Source organism: Erithacus rubecula, assembly GCF_903797595.1.
Source record: "Erithacus rubecula genome assembly, contig: scaffold_1065_arrow_ctg1, whole genome shotgun sequence".
NCBI classification, from domain to species: Eukaryota; Metazoa; Chordata; class Aves; order Passeriformes; family Muscicapidae; genus Erithacus; species Erithacus rubecula.
Genome location: NW_027636348.1, coordinates 1 through 23275, shown reverse-complemented (window position 1 = coordinate 23275; position 23275 = coordinate 1). Strand labels below are relative to the sequence as shown.

Below are 23275 nucleotides of genomic sequence, written 5' to 3'. Positions count from 1 at the left end.
AGCCCCTCTCCAGGAACCCCCTACTGCCCCATAGACATCTGAACTGCTGTGTTATGACACAGAACTGAAGAGGGAGGAAAGCTCCCCAGCCCACAGGTCCCTCCATGACCAGACTCCCTGCTCCTCAGAGCTGTGGGCTCACTCAGGAGCAGTACTTTAGCTCCATCCCAGTGCCCCTCAACCACAGCACTCCAAAACCTGCGCTGGGGAAGGACAAGAACAGAGACGTGACCAGGACTGAGTGGGTTTCCTCCACAGTGATCCCTTCCAAGGGACAATCACTCTGTTTGTAACCTCAGTACCTTCAGTCAATGCACTGACTCTCTTCTGGAGCTCAGACCAACAGCAGGAGATCCAGACACTCAAAAGGAAAATCCTTTTTGGGAGACACCCTACAAAGACCCATTTCATGGATTGGCATGTCTCAATAGCTGAACAGCACTGGTCCATGGAGGGTTCTTCCTTTGACAGTCCTGGCTGTCACTGCACCTCCTGGCTCTGCAGACACCCAAAGACACAGAGACTTTCACTCTCCAGGTCCTGGTGTTTGCTGTAAGGTGATTGGCAAAGCCAAGAGCTCAAAATCTGCTGTCAGAGTGAGCAGCAGGCTGTTCCCACACACAGCTCTGATCCAAGCTGCACCTGCAGCACCTTCCCCTCTGCTGGGAGACACCAAAACATCCTGAGCAGCTGCCTGAGCATCCTGGCAGTGCCACAGCAGGTGAGGACGTGGCACATCCACCACAGCACTGCCAGACCATGTCTGTGAGTGCCTGAGCTTCTGCCAGGATGGCCACAGAACTCAGCTGTCTCCTCCTGCACACAGATTTCATCCCCAGCCATTCTCCATCCATCAGCTGCCAGCTAAATGAAGCTGCTCTGTGAATCCAGGCTGTTCCAGTGACTTCCCGTGACCACACACATCACATGTCAAGACAAGTTTTGGCAGCGACCCCAGCGAGGGAGTGAGAAATCTCCACACACCCAGAGGCAGGCAGGGCAGTTCCTCACATGTCAAAGGGAGCAGCAGTGGGAACAGGCTGCATATGTTTTCTGAGGCAAGGACCCTGTCATTTATGGAACAAACGGTACATTTATTGTGCTATTCAGGAAGAAATAATAATTACACTGGCCTCCAGTCTCCAGCTCTTTTAAGTCTTTACTTAAAGAAAGAGCAAAAAAAAGACCAAAGCAAACAAGGCTTCCACAAACCCTCTGAACTGGCTTTTAGCTGCTGAACAAAAGCATGGCAGCAGGAACTGCTCTGCATTGTCTCCTTCCTGTTTCATAACAGCCCTGCAGGCACAGCACAACAGGAGCAAAGCCCTGCTCGTGTGCTGCAGCTGCCCTGACCTCCCCACTGTGCTCCAGGTGTGCTCCAGGTGTGCCTGCCTGCCCTGGCACGTGCTTGTTCATCCCAGGCCAAGGAGCAGGGAGCCAGCCCAGGCACCTGTGATGCCATGATGATTTTTTGCCTTTTCTTTTATATATCTTTTATGTATTCTCAGTGGCCTTAACATGCATACTTGTAATTCCTTAAGTCTGATAATTTAGCATAAACCTGGCATTCTGTTAGGCCAGAAAACCAACATCCTAAAGGCCTTGCAAGCTGGAAAGCCCTACGCTGTCCTGAGAAACCAAGGTCCTCTAAAATACATCCTGCAAACTAGAATTAAAATTAGGCCCATCTAGACAGGAATACTTGGAAACAGAAAGATATTATACTATTAATTCAAGCCTCTCATTGAGGTATCTTTGTTAAATATGCTAATTTGCAAGGTCTATCAATTGTATATGTGATTTACAATGTGTGTGCATTTTGGGGCATTCCACTTTGGTGAAGTGCTGCACCATAAAGATCCTTATTAAATACCCAGATAAAAACCCTTTATCCTCTAATGTGTCTGGCTCTTAATTTTAAAACCAGGAAAAGGCATCACTTGGGCACGCCAGCAGCAACACCCACAGCTCCAGGGTGATCTCCCAGGAACACCCCCCTGCAGCACACATCATTCTGTCTCATCAGGCACTCAGCCCTGCTTTGGTGGAGATTTACAGAGAGGTTTTTTTTCTCTTGGAAGCAATAATAGATGGACAGCAGGAAAGGGAAGAAATTAATGAACAAGTAATCATTCCCAAAGTTGCAAATAGGAGCGATTCCTCACTCTGAGACAACCCTGGAAAACAAGATTAAATGCTTAGGGGACATATTCTGAAAACTGCAGGTAATAGAACAGATAAAATGTATTTACACTATCTCACAAGGGACATGTACTTTTTATTCTGCTGAGAAATGGAATATTCTGCTTTTCATTGCAGAGCTAAAAGGGTGTCCTAAAAAAAGGAACTTAACAAAGCGTTTTTAATGGCAGCTGGGGCTGGTTCCAGAACACAGGCTCTCCTCTGCCCACAGAACCACAACCAGCACCTGCAGACACACCCAGCACACAAACATCATTAATAATCCAGCAAACAGCACCATTATCAGCCAGCAGAAGGGAGGCTGAGGTGGCAGGGGGGCCAAAGCTACACTCCCTGTGCTGATGTTTGCCAAGAGGAGGAGGAAGAGGCACATCCTTCTGCCTTCTTCCCCATGGCAGCCCGCAGAGCCAGGGCTGCCAGCAAACAGCCTGTGCCTCCAGTAGCCTCCAGCAGAAACAATTTGTCATGTGTCAGATCAAATCAACTCTTCTGAGGCCACGGTGCTCCCTGAAGCAGACAGCTGCCAAACTCTAGAGCAGGAATCCAAGGAAAGAGAGTGTCCACTGTCAGGCCCCAGTGCTGGGGGAGCCCAGCACAGTTTTTGGTGAGACATCAGCAACCCCAGCCAGGCAGCCACCAGCAGCTCCTGCTAGGAGCAAGGATTTGGTGTTTCAATTATCACTCCATGTAGTCCAGAACCTGCACACTCATGCTGTGGCACAGCACCTCGCTGATGCCAGGGAGGCCTGAGGAAGGCTGGTATCTGTCAAGTGTCTGGAATGGCTGCAATGGATTATCACTTGTCTGAGCAAGGGCTTCTTCTCTCCCAGACAGCACAGGCTCTCGTGCTACAAGAACTCCCTCAAACTGAACTACAGATTACTATTTTTTCCTTTTAAATAGTCCTAGAGGCTTTTTCTTTTTTTTTTCTTTTTTTTTTCTTTTTTTTTTTTTTTGTTCACTCCCAAGCACCACTGCACTTTCCATGATTGGGTTTGTGCCCTTGCCTTGAGGCCCCTTGCAGATCCCATTTGCTGCACAGTCCTGCAAGAACCACTGAAGCACAGGGCCTGGGCATGTCCCTGTCTGTGATCCTGCTGGGCACAACAAACCCCTAAAACTGCTGTGGGCTGTATATCATGCCAGCAGTACTGTGAGGATCCCAAATTGCTCACCTGCTCCTGCAAAGACCAGGCTCAAGCACTCCCTGGTCTGCACAGAGGGCACATCCCTCAGCCCAGGGCCCAGCTGCTGCTCCAGATGTTCCAGATGTGGGCTCCATCTCCACCTGAGCCCTGCCATAGCCAGGAAAGCCACTCCTTCTACAGATGAAGAATAATGGCCCCATAAAAGTGAGTCTGCAAGAGTTCCTGGCTGGACAGAGATTAGTTCATGGCAAAGAGAAAGGCAGAAGGTGCAAAGGAAGCACAGGAGAAGTTGGAGGTGTTGCTTCAAGTTACCAGAAAGCAACAGAACCTCATCACTGCCTATCAACAAAAAGAAGTGAACAAATGGGAAATGTGGCAGCCTAAACCAGGGAACAAGGGAAAAACAAGCAATCAGGCACAGGGCATTCCCCTGGCATTAGCAGGGCCAGTACAAACATCAGCTGTGTGGGGCTTTTCCAGTTCATTTAAAGAGTCAGGCACCACTCATCTGGTGCCTGATGACAAGCTATATTTAGACCCCTTTTATCTGTACCAGGACTCCTCTCCAGCCACAGGGACTGGCTCCTGGACCATCCATTGTTCCAGGAGCCTCTCACCCAGCTCAGAACACAAGACTCAGCCAGCCCAGGCACCAGGAGAGCTGTGAAGGACTCCTAGCACTGCTCCAGCAAGGAGCAAACCCAGGCTGTGCCTGGAACACGGGCAGTGTTACACAGAGATCCTGGCAAGGAGGAGGAGGGTACAGACTCCAGTCTGTCATGTACAGAGATGCTTTCCAGGCACTTACAGCTGCACAGACATCAGCAGCCAGGCTCCCACAGAATCCAGCCTTTGCATGCTCCAGTTTCCAGCCAGCACTCTCTGCACTGTGATCCAGCCCAGCTCAGTGGTGGCAAGCAGAGCCAGCTCCAGGCAAAGCCCTTGCCCTCAGCCTTTGAAGGCAGGTTAAGCAGAGAAGGCTTTAGGTATCAACCCAGGACATGGCTTGAACTTACATCTCTGAATGGAGACTCTTCCTCTGAAAAATTAATGCTTTTTTTCAGCTCTCTGCCTTTGAGAGAATCAAAGTGCAGTGGGAGTCACACTCACATCAGGTTCCTCAGCAAACTCTGGTTCTGTTCCTGAACAGTGGTCAATTCTCCAGACACCTGCAGGAAACCAAACCTGCCTCAGCCACCCCATCTCAGCCTGCTCCTCAAATCTGAACAAAGGAGCCCATTCACAGCAGCACTGACAAATTTGTTTACCCAGGAACAGGTGTCCAAGTGCCATGCTGTGAGTAAGAGGATGGTTCCCAGAAGCCTCCTATTGACATGGAACACTTCCCCACACACTCTGTACTTGATTACCCCACGCTTGCTGGGAGAAAAGGAACAAAATGCACTGCAGAGCCACTTGCTAATTCCTGACTGGAGTACAAGCATGGCAGAAACACCATTTTCCCCTCCCTTTCCAAGGCTGACATGTGCCATGTCCAGTTGCCAGAGACAGACACCTCACACCCAGCCCTTCTGTTCTGCCACCCTGAGGAGGGCCCATGTGGAGGAGCCATCACACACTGGGTACCAACACAGCATTCAAAACTATGTCCAGAACTTGCTGAAGCACTTGGATCACCCACGGCTCCTGCTGGAAGTTTTCCACAGTGTAACAGTTTATTCTGTGGGCAGGAAGAGAGCAAGAAAATTAATTAAGGCAAAGTCAGAAGCAAATACTCCTCCTGAAGTGAGTTAACTACACTAAAGCAGAGTTGTGAGCAGGCCAAGTCCATTTTAAGGGCTATACATTTTCTCTTCCACAGTCTTGAAAAGGAAAATGAAGAGACTTTGTTCTGTATGCATATTGTCCACCATTTGTTATTGTCTGTCTATTGATGCTTACTTGAAAAACAAAATTTAATTAAACCCCACAGTACTGCATAGCCTGCCTTTGAAATATGCCTGCATTAGTGGATCATTACAGTAAATGAAATACAGCTTCATATTGGATTTTTCAAATAATGGCCTAAAACTGTTACAAATTAAATAATACTCCTGCAGAGGGAAATTAAGAGACAGCGTTTTTAGCAAGGGCAAAGAGATGTTTACAGATGAAGTCTGAAATGAGACATGGAGGCAATGAGGCAGAGAGGTGCCACAGGGCTCCTCCAGACCTGGTTGGGAGGGTTCTGTGTAGAAATTAGACAAGGAAAGAGTGTGCCATGGCCAGGCACATGGAAAGGGCAGTGTCCCCAATGTCCCAAGAATGCCAGCATGACCAGAGTTTTGGGGTGTGCTGGCACAACCTAGAGACAGGTGTTTGTGCATGGGGGAGAGCTCACTGCAGCCTTTGCATGTCCTTTGCAAACCTGGCCAAAGCAGCAGCAGCCATGGAAGTGAAGCCTCGTAACCACTGGAAGCACTGAAAGCCTGGACACCCAGTGGCCAAGGAAAGGGATGCAGGAAGGTGCTGTTATGACAGGATGAGAAACAGGAAAAAGGAGAAAAGCAACAGGAGCTTTGTTATCTCGGGGTAAGTAAAAGCACAAGTGGGTCAGTGAGTCAGAGTTGGGCACAACAGCAATGCCTGATGTGGAGCACAGCAAAGTAAGTGAATATTGCATGAGCCTCACAGCTCTGGCTCCAAGAGATCTTCTTAATAGCACCTGGGCTGATGCCAAGTGCTCTTTGACGATTTATTTACTCCAAGAAATCATTTTCCCTAAATAGGAGGAGCCCGTTAGTGCATCCTCCTTCACGTGAGCCTGGAGAAGGCTGAACCTGCAGCTCCTGGGGCCTCATCTCCATGGTGATGCACCAACACACACACACTACTCCTGCAAGAAGGCAAACTTCCCCAAAGGAGAGGCTGAACATCCCCAAGGGAAAGGCAGAACCTCCCCAAAGCAGAGGCTGAACATCCCCAAAGGAGAGGCTGAACATCCCCAAGGGAGAGGCAGAGCTGTCTCCTGACAGCCCTGGCACAAAGTCTGCTGCAGGTGTTGGCAGGCAGGGCTTTCCTGAGCAGCAGAGCACATCAGCCTAGGAGCAGCTGGAAACAAAGAAAACCTTGCAAGGGCACCTCTGGATCCATTTTATAGGAAAACAGCAGATTTCCAGCTGCTTCCCATGCCAGGAAGCAGCGACTGAGAGACAAGTTCCTGTAGTTCTCATCAGCTTGTGAATCAATTATTTATAGGAAGAAGGTTCAGCATAGAATCATGGAAAGCTGTCAACTTGCAGCCCACGCAGAGCTTGCTGCTCTGTGAACCAGGGACTCCTCACCCCTGCATGGCACAGGACTAAAATCAGCAGCTGTGGCACGAGGGGATCCATCACACCACAGCAACACGAGCACTGGGACCCCAAGGCACTAACAGCACACAGCAACAACCACAGGGATCCAGGCAATGCAGCCCAGGATGCTTCCTAAAGGAAAAATCTGGTGGTAAAAGAGCACTGGGAGTCATGTGAAAGAGCACTGGGAGTGATGTAACAGAGCTGGCACGTGGAGCAGTTGGGGAAGGAGACTCTGACAAGGCTCTGTGGGGCCAGACTATTGAAGGCAAAACAAGCACAGCACTCAGGCACCAGCCCATTGCTCTCCTACCCCCACACCAAAGCCTCTGTAGGGATCCACAACACCTAGCCCCTCATCTGCACACCCCCAAATCTCTCCCATCAGGAGATTCTGGCTCTGTGCTTCTCAGGCTGGGGCAAAGCCTCCCCTGACACTTAAGAGCAGCACAAGCATCTTGCACAGAGATTGCTGAGAGGGGGGAGCAATCTGTGCCACAAGCTCCAGGCAGTGGGAGCATGCCAAGAGCAGGGCAGGCAGAGGTTAAAAACAAGCAGCCTTCACACTCCCAGGCATTGCAGGAAAGGTGCTCATCCCCAGCTCTCCAGCACTCCTGAGAACACAGCCAGGATGAGCTCTGAGCATTTCAAACACACCAGAGTGCTACTCCTCGTTTGCTGGAGCAAATAAAGGGACTGGGATGTCCCAAAGGGAGGAGGGGGAGCAGCACAGGCACCCCTGGAAGTGCCCTGCTTCTGCAGTTCAAGGTTAAACACTTGCACTCATTCCTGAATCTGCCTCTCTCTAAAGCTGCACCAGGTAATTAGAATCATTATAACTATTATTAGACCATTATATTATTATAGCATTTTTGCTACACTTGACATCTGTTGGCTGATAGATTTAACTGGTACATAAGAAATAACTGTGCAGAGATTTCTTGCAAATGAGCAGCAACAGGGAAGACATTAAAGCATTCTGCATTCAAAAAGTTAATTTTATGGAAGTACGCTCAAAATAAAAATTCCAAAATTAAGTTAAACCTTTAAAACCTCTCATTCAAGGAATTATTTGGGCTTAAAGTAGGCAACCATTACAAAAACCTGACTTTATTTAGATCTCTAAAGGCATATATGTAGCTTGGTATCTCCTTCAGATGAACATATACATCTTCTTCCCATCTGCTCCAGAGATTTCTAAATCATCCTTCCATCTTCCTTTCCCTCTCTCTGCAGCAGGCACTTGAATTATTTGGGCAGAGTCTGACTGCACAGGGAACCAGTATAATCAGGGCTCTTACAACCTGCTGTCTGCAAATCCTATCGAATTATCAGCAAACACACATCTAGAATAAAATACAGCTTCCTGCAGCCCATGAAGCCCAAAGGGCTTTGCAAACTAGACTTGGGATGCAATTTATCCACCAGTGAGATTCAGCTGTAATCCAGAGTGGAACACAACCTTTCCATCCATATTTAACTACAGCACACAGGGCCCTGGACAGCAGCAAGGAAGAATCCAACAGAAGCCATAGGAATGTTTTAGGGAGACTGAGTTTTTCCCCTGGAACTGAAATTAGGTCAGGGCACCTGCAGAGTTGGACTCAGTGATGCTTGTGGGTTCCTTCCAACTCGGAATATTCCATGATTCTGTGACTCTACCATCAGCCATGGACCAGTACAGGAGAACAAGGAGGGCCCAGAGTCTCCATGCTGTTGATGGTGCCCCTGAAGCACAGCTGGAGTGAACAGCTGGGTACCACAAGTTACCAGCCTGGGGAAGAGCAAGACATGAACACCACAGGGGAATCCTGTGTTGCCCTTAAATTTGGTTGGGCTCAAATTTCACCCCACAGTTACACCCATGTGCAAACACAAATGGAAAGCAGGTGGAGGACTTCCATTCTTAAACTTCAGGCAGCTGAGCCCAGCAGCTCAGTACTCACAGAACTCAGGGAAGGCAGAGCTGGTCCTGCTTGGGCAGTGAAATCTGTTTCAGCTCAAATAATTCCTCTTCCTGAAGCATCACTGAGGTGACAGCAGAGCCCTGGTGCAGTGAGGCATCCTGCAACCACTCCCACTGTGACACACACTAGTTAGGAATAAAAATGAGTGTCATTAATTTCTCCAGAGCAAGTAGTTTTATCTTGTCCAGAGGAGCAACCACACAAGGAACTTGGAATTGCTTGAGGAGAAAAATGTGTTTTTGCTACCTTTGTCACATGCAGACATGCTCAGCTCTCACTGAGGAGAGACTTATGGAGAAACAAAGGGGAGCAGAAGGTGCAGGACACAACTTCCCCCATGCACAGCCCACTGCTGTGGCAGCTCTGAGTGGGAAGCAGGCTGAGGATTGCCAGAGCTGTTTCAGTGCCAGCCCCAGCAAGAAGCCTCAGGTAAATGAAGTTCATGAAAGCTCTTAAATGACCTAAGTCTTCAGAAGGAGAGCACAATCCCCCACTACAGAGACCTGCCCATCACACCTCTGACCAGCACAGAGCAGCTTTTCTCTCTATCCATCTGATGCTTTCAAAAGCCAGAGGAGCTGGGGCTGGGTAAGCTCACCTTAATGAGGCCCCGTGCTCATTATTAACTAAGAAAAAAAAGACCAACCAAAGCAACTCCACCCCAAGCACCTGAGGGGTGGCATCAGCAATTCCCTGTCACCACAGGAGCAATCCCTGTGTATGGGCCCTGGGAGCTCAGCCCAAGTCTGCTTCTGTTCATCCTTTCCATTAATGGTTTGAACAACCAAAGAGAAGGCATTTTTATAAAACCTGAAAGGATGTCCAGGAGTTAAGAGCTGGAAGCACTCTGGAGGTCATGATCAGAATTGATAAACAGAAGAAAAGTTCCCAAAACACCCACAAATCAATAGAAAGAAAATCAAGGAAAACAATGCAAAGAAATGCACTTGGAAACAGCACAGAGATCAAGCACACAAACAGTCCAGGGGAAAACTCTCCAGACAGAGGGAACCTGGGGAAAACTGGGGACCAAACTAAATGTGCCAGCACTGTGTAAGATCCAGAACATAAAATACCCAGTTCTGGGCTCTGTGCTGGATGTCACCTCTGAGTCCCAGACTAACCAGAGGGTTTGGGCAGCCAGCAGAGCAGTCAGCAGTACAGAACATGCTGCCCCACAGCAGCTGGGGAGGGGTTTCTCCCTCCCTGCTGCCTCCAGGGCTGGAACCAGCTCCCAGGTTTTAACAACCTGCCATGGGGCTCCCTGTTCTATGAAGGCAAGAGACAAACTGGCTGCTCAGTTTGCTGCACGGGCAAGTTAGATGAGCTCAGGCTCTCTGAGGACATTTCATCATCTTGGGATTCCATCAAGGCCCAGAGGGAGCTGGGTCCTGTCCAGATGTGCACCACCATCCACCACTGCCCAGCCTGGAGCTGAGGATCTCTCACCTGGCTCAGAACAGGGCTATAGACAAGGAGGCTGTTCCAGCCCTGAATTTCATTTTGGCATCCTCCATCTGGCTATTCATACAGCAGTGACAAAGGCAAATGAACTAATTCCCCTCCCCAAAATACAAGAGAGCTTCTCATCCTGCTGAGGGGCACCCACACAACCACAGACCCAGCACCACTGTGACCATTTCCATTATCCCTCACTAAGGAAGTCATCAGGCTCCATTTGCAGCTCAGAAGCCAGCAGGGAATAGGATGCTGCCCTGTGGAAAGCCATGGCTGCCCAGTTTTCCTCCTCTCCACCTATCCCACAGGGTTCCACCGACCTCTGCAACTCTCTGAAGCCCACAAGGGCCATCACCCAGCCTTGCCTACCCCAGACACCTCAATTTGAGTTGTTGAAAGCCACTGAAGCCATTGCCACAAGGTGTTACAAAGCAGGTGACACCAGAGCACAGCTGCACCAAGCCCAACCAGCAGCTTGGCAGAAATCCAGCAAGGGGGCCAAAGCTACAAATCTCATGCAAAAGCAGGGCCCAGCTCTCAGGAGCATTTGAGATTTCCCACAGACTAGGAGGGATTTGGGGTTTTGCTGTGCTGCCTCATGAACCGCAGCCAGAATGGATTTGACAAAGCCTCGGTGAGCAGGAGCCTTTTCCCTTGGCAGGGCTGCTTCCCAGAGATCCCCAGCCTTGTGTCACTTCCCACTGCAGGTGCTAAGAATATCTGCTTTTTTTCATAAAAAAGTAGCAACCAGCTATTGAGAACGTATCAACAAAGCTCTCAACAAATCTTAATTAAAGCTGATTCACCTCCCTCACGAGCAGAGCATGGTTTCTCAGAACGCTGACTGGAAGAGCTGAGGTGGGTTAGAAAAGCCATGGAGGGAGTCAGTAGCACAGAGGATTAGCACACAGAGAGGATGACTATTATCCCTAAATTTATCCCAATAATCCAACACCTCACAAATTCTCAAGGTATGGATGCTGCTTTCAACCCCACCTGTCAAGCAGAAGCAGACAGGTTTGGGGATGCTGGAGTTTACCATGTGTTTTATTGCTCAGGCTAAAGGAATTCTGATGTAAAAATGAAGGAGGTGGTGACAGTAGCACCAGTCCTGCTCTTGTGCTGCTTCAGGACATTGAAAGGACAAGACTGGTTTCAAAGGCTGTTCTGACAGTTCACCAGGAATTGTTTCCAGCTGATTTCTTCCAAAGAATTGTATTTGTATCCCTTCAATATACTAAGTACACGGTCACAAAGACAGCAGCCTCCAGGAACTCACAACACTGCTCTCTCACCTCTGGTAGCTGGACTCCTACACTGTAGTTTCTGGGACAATATTTTGTATACTTCCACCATAGAAATGCCCTAGAGGCTGCTGGAAAACAAAGTGAACCAGACTGGATCATTTTAAGGCAGAAAAGAGAGAAAAAGAGACGTCCATCCCTTAACAATGCTACTCCCAGAGAACAAATGAATTCGAACAATCACAGAACACTGCGGCAGCACGCTCGGTAAATGACAGGGTGTGTCATCGTCTTGGAACATCCTCTGGAGACTTATCTGCACTTAAAAGGTTCCTGCTGGGCTGTGCACGGAGCAGCCTCTTGCACAGACAGCTCCACCACAGAAATGCCCCTGCAGATTATCCTCCTTTGGCAGGCAAACTGAGCAGCACCGGTGCAGGCAGCTCTGCCTCTGCACCGCACTAGGACTGGGTTAGTTCCAGCAGAAAAACACTGCAGAATAAGTAACTTGGCCCTAAGAAATTGTGTCTGCACAACTTGGTGTCGACTCTGACCCTGCTGAAGGTGGGGGGCATCAGAGCTCTGCCAAAGATCTCTCCTAATGCGAGCGTTAGCCAACCACTGCGCTTAAGCATTTTAAGGCAACATTCCAAAGTGTTTATATACAAAAGCCCCTTTGCTCAGCGTTCCCTTCCTAGCCTTGTGCAACGCATCGTTTTACCAGTTCTCCAGTCAGAGCACCATATGCAGCCTTGTACCGAAACAATTAAACCAGCTTTAAAATTCAGACCTCGTGTTACAGAGCACACTCATTTTAATATCCCAGAGTTACTCCAGCATGTTTTTATTCCACAGCAGCCTGGGCACACATCAGCCCAGAGGTCGCCCAGCCTCGTGCTGCAGGCAGGACCAAACTGCGCCCTTTGGAGGAAACTTACATGTAAATATTTATGTTTAAAACGCGTCGGTGTAAGGGATCCCTGTCCTATGCGAAGCACCCGTCACAGGCCCGCGTTTGCGGTCCCTGCTGCAACACTCCGGCAGGGACCGGTCCTGCCAGCCCTGTCCTAACGGCCCGGCCGCTCTGAGGGGAACCGGGCCTGCGGGCCGCCCCAGCCCGGCCAGGCTCACCGCCGGCTCCGCTGGCACAGGGCAGCGCAGGGAAGACAGCGGCCGGTGCCCACAGCGCCGGGAGCAGCACTGCGTCCCGGACCGCGGGTGCCTGGCCCGGAGCTCCGGTCCGGCCCTCACGGGGCGCCAGCACCGCCCCCCCCCCGCCCCCCCCCCCCGACTCACCCCCTCCGCACTGCGCACGCTCTGCCCGGCCCCGCCCCCGGGCCCGCCCCGGCCAATCAGCGCCCTCCTTGGCCCTGCTCCTGCCCTTGGCCCCGCCCCGCTCAGCAGCACAGCCCCTTGGCCACACCCCCGGCCCGGCCGTTCGGTCACACCGCCCTTGGCTCCGCCCCCTGGCCCTGGCCCCTCCCGTGCCCTATGAGGCGGCGGCACTGGCCCGGCTCGGCCGTGAGCTGGCTGGGTTTGCCTTTGTTCCTTTGACCCGGCCTGATATGAGCCGTGTCTCTTGTCCCGGGTCGGGCCCCGGCCTCGCTGGGCGGGCTGGAGCCTCCCTGGCTGTAGGAACGGGCTGTCCCGGGCAGCAGCCCCAGCCTGGAGCATCGCTCCCTCAGGAAAGCACTGACGGGACTGCCCGGCTGAGGGCACCTCTCTGCATCGTGTTAGGACAAATTCTGGAGAATTTTCTCCGTGGAAAGGGTGGTCAGGCACTGGAACTGCCCAGGGAGGTTTGGGTCCCCATCCCTGAATGTGTCCAAGGAATTCCTGGATGTGGCACTCAGTGCTCTGGGCGACAAGGTGGGGATATCTGGGATGGGTCCTGGGGATCAGGAGGGAATATTCACAATGATCTGGAAATGTGGCTTTACACATCATATCATCCCTGCCACAGGCTACTTCACCACCTCGTTTATTTTTCACAGGTTTTGAGGAAAGTAGTGAGGTTTCAGGTAGGTACAAGGGTGTAAATTATCAGCCTTGGCACCCCTGGCTGATGCTGAAATGAGGTGAGAAAGTCAAAGAAGGCACAGGGAGCTCACTGTTCCCCTCACCTCATTCACTCAAAGCCCTCTGCTGATTAAAATCATACCAAAGCATTTCCCACCCCTCTCCGACTGTGATTGTGTGATGGCATTGCAGAAAACGATGGAAAATCGACAGCCACGAGCTGAGCAAGGGCTGGGCTATGGCTGAGGAACAGGCCATGGGATCCACTGCACAGCAGCCAAAACCAACCTGCCAGCCCCAAAATTAAACCTGCAATGCTTAATTATCCAGTGAAAGATGCTCAGCGACATCAGGGGACCTGTCCCTGGGCCACTGTCCCCACGGCTCTGCTCACCCATGCTGTGTTTCACTGCTGGCACCCCCAGAGATCCTGGAGGCAGGAGATTGACTGTAAGCAAATCTCAGCTCCCCTTGCCAGTAATTGAATATTTTCAGTCTTTCCAGGTTGGTTGTAAACATCTCAAAAACATAATCTGGAATCAAATCCCTCAAAGCCTGTCAGGAGTGCACCAGAGCTTTATTGATGCTTATGATTTTTGTTGGGGTTTATGGTTTCTCAGGCAGCTACATGATTGCTGCCTGGGTTTAATGCTGGCTGTTAGATAGGTGAAAGCACTGCTGTACTCCAGCCTCCTCCTTCTCCTTTTGGGCTCCACACACCAGGCAGGACTGGCTACTTGCAGCCCAGGAGCCAAGTGTCAGCTGGGGGCACTAAGAAGAGGATTTTCTCCCTGCTTGTCTCAGGGCACAGCAGCCACCAGGCAGTTTGGGAAGCTTCACTGAGATGCTCAGTCCATCCAGAGAGGAGCACTGCTGCATCCCTGGACAATCCCAACCAAATCCCACATCTGAAACCATATCAAAGAGATAAGAAAATAAACTCTGCATGTATTACCTTCTGCATCTCAAGTTCCTCTGGTCTGATGGGGTGGAGGTTTTTTCCAAAGGTATTAGAGAAGATGGGTGTGAGAGAGTAATTTGGGACTGGGAGTAATTTTTCATCAGTATACTTAAAGACAATCACAGCACTAGGAGGGAGGCCTAATTGTGGAGTTGTGTAATTAGTTTTTATGTCACTGCAATTATTCTGTTGGCTACATATAAAGAACATGGGAAAATGCAGCACTTAATTTTAAATCAAGACTTGATTCTCTTTTAGTAGGTAATTGATGTTGATCACATCACTTAGCAGCGACTATAAATGTGCTATTTAGATTGTAAAAGGATGGAGAAAAGGACTAAGCAGATAGGTAATTGATGAATTGGTGGGAGGCAGCAGGAATCCTTCAGCTGGCTCTGTTTGCAGCTGCTCCTGGGCTTCCTTAGTGCCCAGGGTGTTAATGAGCACAGAGACCCTGTCCTGGTCCCACAGCTGTCCTGCACTCCTGGTTAAAACGCTTCCTTTAAGGAATTCAGATTTTCCTCATGGAATTGATCCCTCCTGGTTAAACCCCTTCCTTTGAGGAATTCAGATTTTCTTCAGGAAAAGGTGTGTGGGTTTGTGCCCAGGACTTCTACATGTTCATCTGGAAGCCACCAGGCTCCTCTCCTCAAGGCTGTTTGGCTTCTCCAGCAGCTCAGCCTTGGCAACATGTCACATGTCACAAATGAAATTACTTGACTGGTGCTAAACACCCCCAGAGGCATAATTGGACATAAAAGTTCAAAAGCAAAATAAGTCACAAGATGTCATTGCTGTGAAGCCTCGCAGTGGTGCCCCTTGACAGTTAACTCTGAGTTTTTAGTGATTTTTTTCATACTAAAAGTACCTGCAAGTAGTTTTAGTTAGGGGAATACCAGAGAAAAGCCATGGATGCTGTTTAACACAGCAAGGCAGAGCCATCCAGAGGGTTCAGTTGCCCTTTTCCCTCTGAGGGATGCCACCACCAGAGAGGTGTCTCTCCTGCATACAAGGCAAACTCCACAGGCTGCAGGAGAGTCATGAGGTCACATTTCCAGGTGGCAAGCCCAGGCTTTGCAGTCCACACTTGCAACAAAATAGATGGATTTGTGGCCAGACAAGCCACTGGATAAAGTCCTACCAGGATTTTTAAGGTGAAACACTTTTCCTCTCCAGCCTTTCCTTGCCCCCAACCTCTTTTGTGTGCTGTACCAAAATATGAGATGGAATTTGGGCTCCAGTGGGTGTTGTTGAACAGCCTGCCCTGGCCAGCCTCACTGGTGCCAGAGAGCTGCCCATGGCCACTCTCAGTGCTGACACAATGAAATGTATTTTTACAGCCCAAGATGTGAGTCATGACCCAGCCTGGGTTCAGAGCAGAGGGATTTCACAGTACATGTGACTCCAGAGAGGCCAGAGGCTTGAGATGGGATGGCATCACAGCTGCAGAGTTTCCCCAGTCACCTTAAAATTGCTTTTTCTCACCCATTTTGTGTGCTGGGACACGAAGGCTATTGCAGGACCTGTTCTGCCATGTCAGCCTCTCGGAATTGTGAGGATCGGATGGGTCCAGCTTGCAGCCTCTTATCACCACCAGCACAATCCTGTTTCATTCACTGCCAGAAAAAGACTCATCCAAGGGCTTTTGCCATCAGTCCCTCGGGCACTGGAGCCATGAGTGGGATGTGGTGAGCCAGTGGCCATTCCCTACTCTGGGAAGGGCTGTGACAAGGGAGGATGCAGCAGGAGGCTCAGGGCTGAGCTGCTGCCCATTGTGGCCACAGCTGGGGGTCAGCATCCCGCTGGGTGACAGCCCCTGATGGCTCCTCTCCTCTGGGCCACTTCCCCGGGCCAGCTCTGTCCTGGTGGGAGTTCCAGCTGCGGCAGGGAGGGCGGGCAGAGCCTGGGGTGAGCCTGGCCATGCCGGGTGGCTGCAGAGTTCCTCTCGCAGGGTCCCTGGGCTGCCCCCGCTCGCTCCCGCCCGATACTCAGGATTCAATCAGTGATCAATTCCCAGCTCTCCTCCGGAGCCAGGCACAAACGAGGGGAAAGCAGGGAGGAGAATAAAGCCCAAAGGGAGATCACAGAGAAGAGGGGTGTGAAGGGAAACTCAAGTTTTCAGCTGTGACCAGGCAGGGACAGTGACCCCAGGATGCTTTCTAGAAGCTGTCATGCCAAATGACCTGGGCAGGGCCTTATGGGTGCCCAAGCAGGGATTTGGGTGAACAATAAAGTCACCAGCACAGAGGGCCATGCAGACAGCAAGGGGACACTTCAATCCCCTGCCTCCTCCCCATGGCCCATGGAACAGACCCTGGTCACAGACACACAATCCTACTTATCCCTCAGCAGAGTCAGACTCCCTTGGTCTGGGGCAGTCAGTCCTTCCCAAGGCTCAAGGTTTCAGATCACTGAAAATCCCATGGGCAGAACCCACCTCTGTATCTCTGGCTGCCTCCCCAGGAGCCACATCCTGGCTGCTACCATCCTCTTATCTGTGTTTGGAGCATCTCCACATCACAGCACACATGGGCTCAGGAGCAAGGACAGGGACAATTAATGAAACACCTCTCTAAGGTGGAAACACAGGACCACCCATCTCAGCAGAGTCACACCACTGAAGGACAGGGGATGGTTATGAGCCATTATTCCCTGCACAAACAGGCTTTAAATCATCATCCATCACCAAGACCTAGCTCTGGATGTTCCAAAGGTGTCCAGCAAAGGCTTTGTGGCTCCTTTCTATCATGTGTGACCACAATGCCCATAACCTGGAGATCCTTAGGGAGCCTCCACGCCCACACTCTGCTGCTGCTCTGGGAAGAAAATAAGAAATCAGCCTGTAAAACATAAACATGACCAAAGGTGCTGCTTTAGGGTCCCAGTTCCATCTCTCTGGGGTGTGATCAGGAGGGCAGGGCTCCCCAGCTGCCCAACCCTCCGGGCATGGCACAGGAATTGGGATGTTATGGAGCAGCAGTGCAGTAATTGAAAGCCTTTTTCCTTCTGGAAGCCCTTCAGGCTGCCAGTCTCAGCTGAGCTTCCACTTGCCAACACTTTTTCATTTTTTCTGTTTCATCTCAACTTTCCATTGGTTCCTCATCCATCTGAGCTGCAATGATAAATATGGAAATAAAGAGGCATTTACACCCTCTCTCCCGGGTTGGTTCTGTGTACAAACAAGCTGTGCATCCTGCTCATTGGCTCTCCTGTGCCTTGGAGAGAACAAGGACGGCATTTCTGGCAGCTGGGCATTAGCAGCCCTTCAAACGGGGGCGTGTTGTGGAGGAAGCCCAGCTGAGACATCCTGCAAGGAGCCAGCCCAGTGCTCCTTGCTCCTTTCTGCTGACACCAGATGGTTGATGTGGTTTTGGGATGAGCCCAGCTCCGTGACGGGGTGCTACGTGCACACGAGACAGCTGCCCCTGTCCCGTGGGGTCCCAGCAGTGCCTCGCAGTTGTCCCTGCACACACATCAGGATGTGGCCAAGAGGAGGTCCTGGAAGCTGAGGCAGCCGATTTGAAGCTTTTGCAGGTTGCCTGCAGGTCAAGGCCAACGGTGTTCCCTCAGGATACAGCAGTCCTGAGGGTTTGCTCCAAGAGCTGCCTGATGCTGCCCACTCCTTGTGGCACCAGTTGCTTTCCAGTGGAATGTTTCTACCTTCACCAAGAGTAAAGAGGGAGCTGGAGAAGGAGCTTGCCAGGCCACTCTCGATCCTTTCCCAGCAGTCCTGCTCAAGTGCAGAAGCCTGAGCTGAGCAGCAAATGTGCGAATGTAAGAGCCGTGCACAGGAAGGGTTGGTGGGAAGGATGATCCAGGAATCACAGGCCCTGGCAGCCTGAGCTTGCTACCAGGAAAAGCCTTGGAGCAGATCCTCCTGAGTGCCATCCCACGACACCTGCAGGGAACCAGGGCCCTGCTGGATGCTGGGAAAGCTCTGCAGAGGGATAGGGACAGCTGGGGGTCCTGGCGGCCTGTTGAGGGCTTCTGTGCAGCTGTTTAGGGGGGTTGGTGTTGGTGGGAGTCAGCATCTGTGCTTTGGTTCAGCTTTGGTTATGGAGGGCAGAAAGAATAGCTGTGATTTTTCCTCTTAGTGGTCCTGAATGTCCCACAGGGAAGAAGAGGGGACAGCTGTACTTTATGAACCACTTAGATGTCTGTACCAGGAGGAGGATTAGCCATTGTGCAATCTCATTATTTGTTTGGGTTAATTTTGGAACACTGAGTGGACTTTCATTCCTTCCAAACTTTTACTCCTTGCTGCTTTGAGACGGGATGCCATCTTCCAAATCTTTCAGTTTTCAGACCATACCAATGAATAGGGAAAGTTTGCAATATTTGGGAGATACTTATGTAGAGCAATCCTTAAGTGAGGATTCTTAAATGCCCTGAGCCGCAGAGCAGGGCAATGATTGCTGATGGTTTGAGCCGTTCCTAAAGATCCTGTCAGCTTTCTTAGACACTTGGGGTGAGGAATTCCTTCAATCACGGGCCACTTTGGGTGGGGCTGGGGGCAGCCCAGGGCTGGTGGCAGTGTGTTCAAGGGCTTTTTGTGACACGGTGCAGCATGGTCACCATGGCATGGAACAGGACAGGGTGTCAAAGGGCCCTTTGTGACACGTGGTGATATAAGAGCCAACGGTGACACGGCCACGGCACAGTGCTCAGAGCACGCGACGGGACAGGAGCGGTGCCGTGAGGAGCCCCCGCACAGCGCACTCGTTCCTGTCGGACCCGGAGCTTTTCTGAGAGTTATTCCTGCAGCTGACTTCCCAGCCAGACTGCAGGACTGTTTGTCTCACAGCTTTCCCAAGGCACCTTTCTACAAGGTGCCCTCAAGGCCAGACTGAAATGACAGCAGATTTCCCAGCTGTTTCCACTCTTCGAAGTGTTCAGAAGAATGAAAAGGAGAGGCTCTAGAGTCCACCCAGCACAAGAGCCTGAAGAGCCGGAGCTGTTTCAGCCAATGCAGGATGGTGAGAGGCACAGCTGGGTAAAAGAGCTGATGGCTGCTGCCAGCTGGATCACTTCCATCCCATCCCATCCCATCCATCCATTCCCATCCCATCCCATCCCATCCCATCCCATCCCATCCCATCCCATCCCAATCCCATCCCATCCCATCCCATCCCATCCATCCCCTGGGGACATGCCCAGGCACAGGACAGAAGAGGGGCTGGGCAGACACCCCGCAATGCCTGTGCTCATGTTCCCCTGAAAGCATCCCGGGACTTGTCCCTGCCTGTGGAGCGCAGGGCTGGGCTCTGTTCTCCAGCCTCTCCCACAGCCCCTCAGCTCTGGCTGTGCTCGCTCTTTGCCAGGTGCAGTCATGGACCGCACACACAAAGCAGGACCCCACCGGTGGCCGCTTCCGCAGAGCACTGAAGGTACCTGCAGCCATCCCCACCTGGGCTGGGCCTGCTGTCACTGCTCAGCCCAGCACAGCGCTTGGAGCACTCCATGGAACTTGCCTCTCCTCCCTGTCCTTTGTTCTACTGCAGATGTTGCAGAAGTTTGTGCCGGTGCGACGTAAGAAGAGCAGCACAGCAACAGAGGGCACAGCTGAGCCTGACTCCAGCCTGACCGAGCTCCAGGCAGAGCCTGATGTCAGCCCAGATGTGCCTGAGTGCTCAGAAGAGTCTGACACTGTAAGGAGTGATGACAGGGTGCAGGCTGACATGGCAGTGACTGAGGATGTGGGCATGACAATTGCTGACACTGGAGAGACTCAGGGCATCACAAACACTGACACCACTCCCACTCTGAGTCACTCTGAGGAACTCATAGTGGATTACTTCAAAGACCGTTGTGCTTCTCAGCACCACTTAAGCAGCCTGTGGCCAAGGCTCCATGCCTCCCAGGACTGTGTGCCCACTCAGGCCATGGTCACTGGGCCCCCTCAGTCACTGAAGGCAGCACAGCATGACAGGAAGGGAAGCACTTCTCAAAGGAAGCTACGAAAGCGCTCCAAGTGTTCGCCATTCCTCCCCCAGGTGCCAGCCATGGTGAAAAGCATTCACCAGAGACTGACATCCCAGGGCACTTTAGATGCAAGGCTGCGCACTGACATTCTGAGGCTGGCTGGAGAATACCATGCTGACATGGTGCTGACCCTCCTGCGCTGTGCCCCAACGTTGACAGGTACGGGGCCCATGTGCCTTGAGAGCTCAGGGCTCAGCAGCCTTTAGGGCCCATCGCCCTGTACAGCCTGTCCAATGGGGCCTGCCAGGACAGGTGGAGAGGTCCAGGACCCTCAGGCCCCTCTGCTTCCTGAGCCTGCTGCCACTGCCAGGCTCCCTCCCTGCCCCTCAGGGCACTGGGGCTGTCACAGCTGCACAGGGCATGGTACTGTGACTGAGACCCCCTCTGACACGGAGCTCCAACCCCACAGAGCTGCTGCAATGATGTGGAGAGCCATAGGCTTGTCAGGCACAGCACTGGAGAGCGTGCTGCCAATTCTGCTCTGTGTCATGGAGGACTGGCCTCTGCACAGAATGTGCACCTCTGATGGAGACAACGAAGAGTTTTTGCCTGGCTGTGAGTTTCTGGACCTGGCCCTTGCTCACCCTCCAGCACCAGTCACCTCTCCAGCAGCTCTCTATCCCTCTGTGCCTCAGTTGCTGGGCTCAAACCTGGGCCAGGGTACAGGCTCAGGGGGCACCCAGGCCTGCTGCTCCCCCTGCCTCTCCCTCAAGGCCCTGCCCCATGGGACACCTCAGGCACTGAGCGCTGCCTCGGGCTGCTTCTTTTGCAGGCAACTCTGGTTGATCTGGGTGGTGGTCCAGGTGCCCCACTGCGAGGAGGCCATGATGAATGCTGTCCTCCCCTCTGTTTACGGCTTGCTCTTGCATGTTGTCCATCACCACACAGCAGATGCCAAAGGAAGTTGATAACTCTGGAGAGCGTGCCAGGAGCAACACCCGCTCCCAGCAAGGCCAACAGGGTCCCAGTCCTCCAGTCCTTTCCATGGCCTTCTGGCCAGCACCAGTGCTCCCAGTGTGACCTGGACTTTGCTCATGCACACAGGTTTGCAGTGCAGACTATGAAGGCTCTGCTCATCTGTATGCAGTATGAGCCTCAGGTGATGGCAATAGAGCGCAAGCGTGGCTGGGACACACTGCTGTGTGCTGACACCCAGCACTATGCCGTGGGTCTGCTGGCCAGGTGAGACCCCCATTGCCCCTCTGTCCTTGACATTAGTGCTGTGTGCCCGGGGTGCCCCACACAGTACCCGTGATCATGGGCCAGAGGCCTTTGTCACCAAGGGATGGCCAAGCAGACCGGAAAAGGCTGGGAGAGGAGGTGCCCAAAAAGGGGCAGCCTCCCAAAGTGTCCACATCGCCTCCAGGGATGCTGGGGAAAAACTGGTTCTCTGTGAGTCAATCCTGGGAGAGTATTGCCACCCCTCAACCTCAGGGTCCTTGTGCCTTTTTCCCCCTGCCAGGGAGATTCGCTGTGTATGATGCCCTTGTGTTCCTATGTTGCACTTCACCTACTCCAGCTGTCTCAGCACACAGGAGCCACGTTGGGATCTGCCTGCCCTGGCATTCCTTGTGGAGGTGAGCCTGATGGCCAGAACTGTCTCCCTGAGCTGCCTCCCAGCTCTCTGGCCTCTCATGGCCACAGCTGCCTGGGCTGGTGCCCGTGCCCTGTGCTGCTGTCTGGGCCCAGCCCTGTGCAGTTCTGGGCTCCTGTGTGTCCTCTGTCACTGCCCTGTGCCTTTCAGGTCCTTGAGTGCCTGGATTTGAGTGAATGTGGGGACAGCGTCCTTAAGATCATATCAAGGTTCCTACAGAGCAATTCCAGGGAGAGGCGTCGCCTGGCGCTCAGAGGCCTTGTCCTGCTCAGCAAGGATCCCTGGATGGCAGCGGCTGAAGCGGCTGTGGAAGTTGGCCGAGTGCCTGGTAAGGACGGCCTGGAAGCGCCAGGCTCAGGCTGGAGAAGCCCCCTGAGCGCGGCGCTCACTGTGTGCGGCTGCAGCTGTGGCCCTGCCCAGTGCTGCCCGCAGGGGCCGCACGGGCCCGAGCCGGGTGCTGATGGAGCCCCGGCCCAGCGGGGCTGCGGGGCGGGCCGGCACCGCGGCTCCCCGGGCAGCAGCCGGCCCTGTGTCCCTGCAGAGCCCGGCCGGCGGCTGCTGGCCGCGCCTCAGGGCTCTGCGGGCAGGGGAGGCCGGGGCCGGGCGCGGGCAGCACCTGCCAAAGGGCCGGAGCCTGCCCCGACCCTTCACTCCCGCCGCTCTCCACAGCTGGCAGAGGACAGGAGCCGAGTGGCCGAGCACCTGCACCAGGCCCTGCCCTACCTGCAGAGCCCTCAGGAGCCCCTGTGAGAGGCGGCCAGCAGGTTCATTGGTGAGCCCGGGCTCCCTCCCTCTCCTACAGCAGCAGGATCTGGGACACGGTCCATGACAAACTCTGTATTCCCAGAGACCGCAGGGCGGTACTTGAGGAGGCAGCAAGGAGACACTCGGCTCATCCACAAGGGTGAGGGCAGCGCCACTGGCAGGAGGAGCTGCAATCCCTGCCCCAGCTCTGGAGTGCTCTGCTCCCTGTACGGATGGGGGGCAGCGTGGGCAGAGCACACAGAGATTTCAGGGGCATGTGGGGCATTTGTGGCTAGCAGCTTCGGGCTGATCCTGGTGGTCCCTGCTCCCTCCTGGCCATGGCCAGAGCGGGCTGCGGTAGCCCTGGCACGGGGGTCTTGTAGCGTCCCCACTGATCCAGGCTGTGACCGTGGCTCTGTTCCTTCCTCTACCAGCTGCTCAAGTCCAGATGCAAGATGCCAGGCCATCATGCTCTAACCTGGAAGATTAAGCCCAGTCATCTTCAGGATCCAGTGAACCAGTGTCACAAGAACACACCAAGAGACACTGAAGAGGACATAACCTGTCCAGGCTGCTGGAGCTCCAGGCAGAGCATGATTGGCACAGCTATTTTGCCTTAAGCCTTCTCCCTGCCTGCTCTCTCCCTCCAGCCCTGAGACC

General features: G+C 52.6%; 2 long non-coding RNA genes across 2 annotated transcripts; one reads left to right on the top strand and one right to left on the bottom strand.

The window, feature by feature from the left end:
• Positions 1–4442: 4442 nt before the first annotated feature.
• On the bottom strand, positions 4443–12418 carry LOC306815204. The gene is made up of 4 exons (XR_013777349.1): positions 12254–12418; positions 8593–8738; positions 4619–5031; positions 4443–4519 (listed from the first exon to the last, which is right to left on the bottom strand). It is a non-coding gene; the product is annotated as an uncharacterized lncRNA (long non-coding RNA).
• Positions 12419–22578: 10160 nt separating this feature from the next.
• LOC306815205 lies at positions 22579–23112 on the top strand. The gene is made up of 3 exons (XR_013777350.1): positions 22579–22643; positions 22719–22775; positions 23050–23112. It is a non-coding gene; the product is annotated as an uncharacterized lncRNA (long non-coding RNA).
• Positions 23113–23275: the final 163 nt, after the last annotated feature.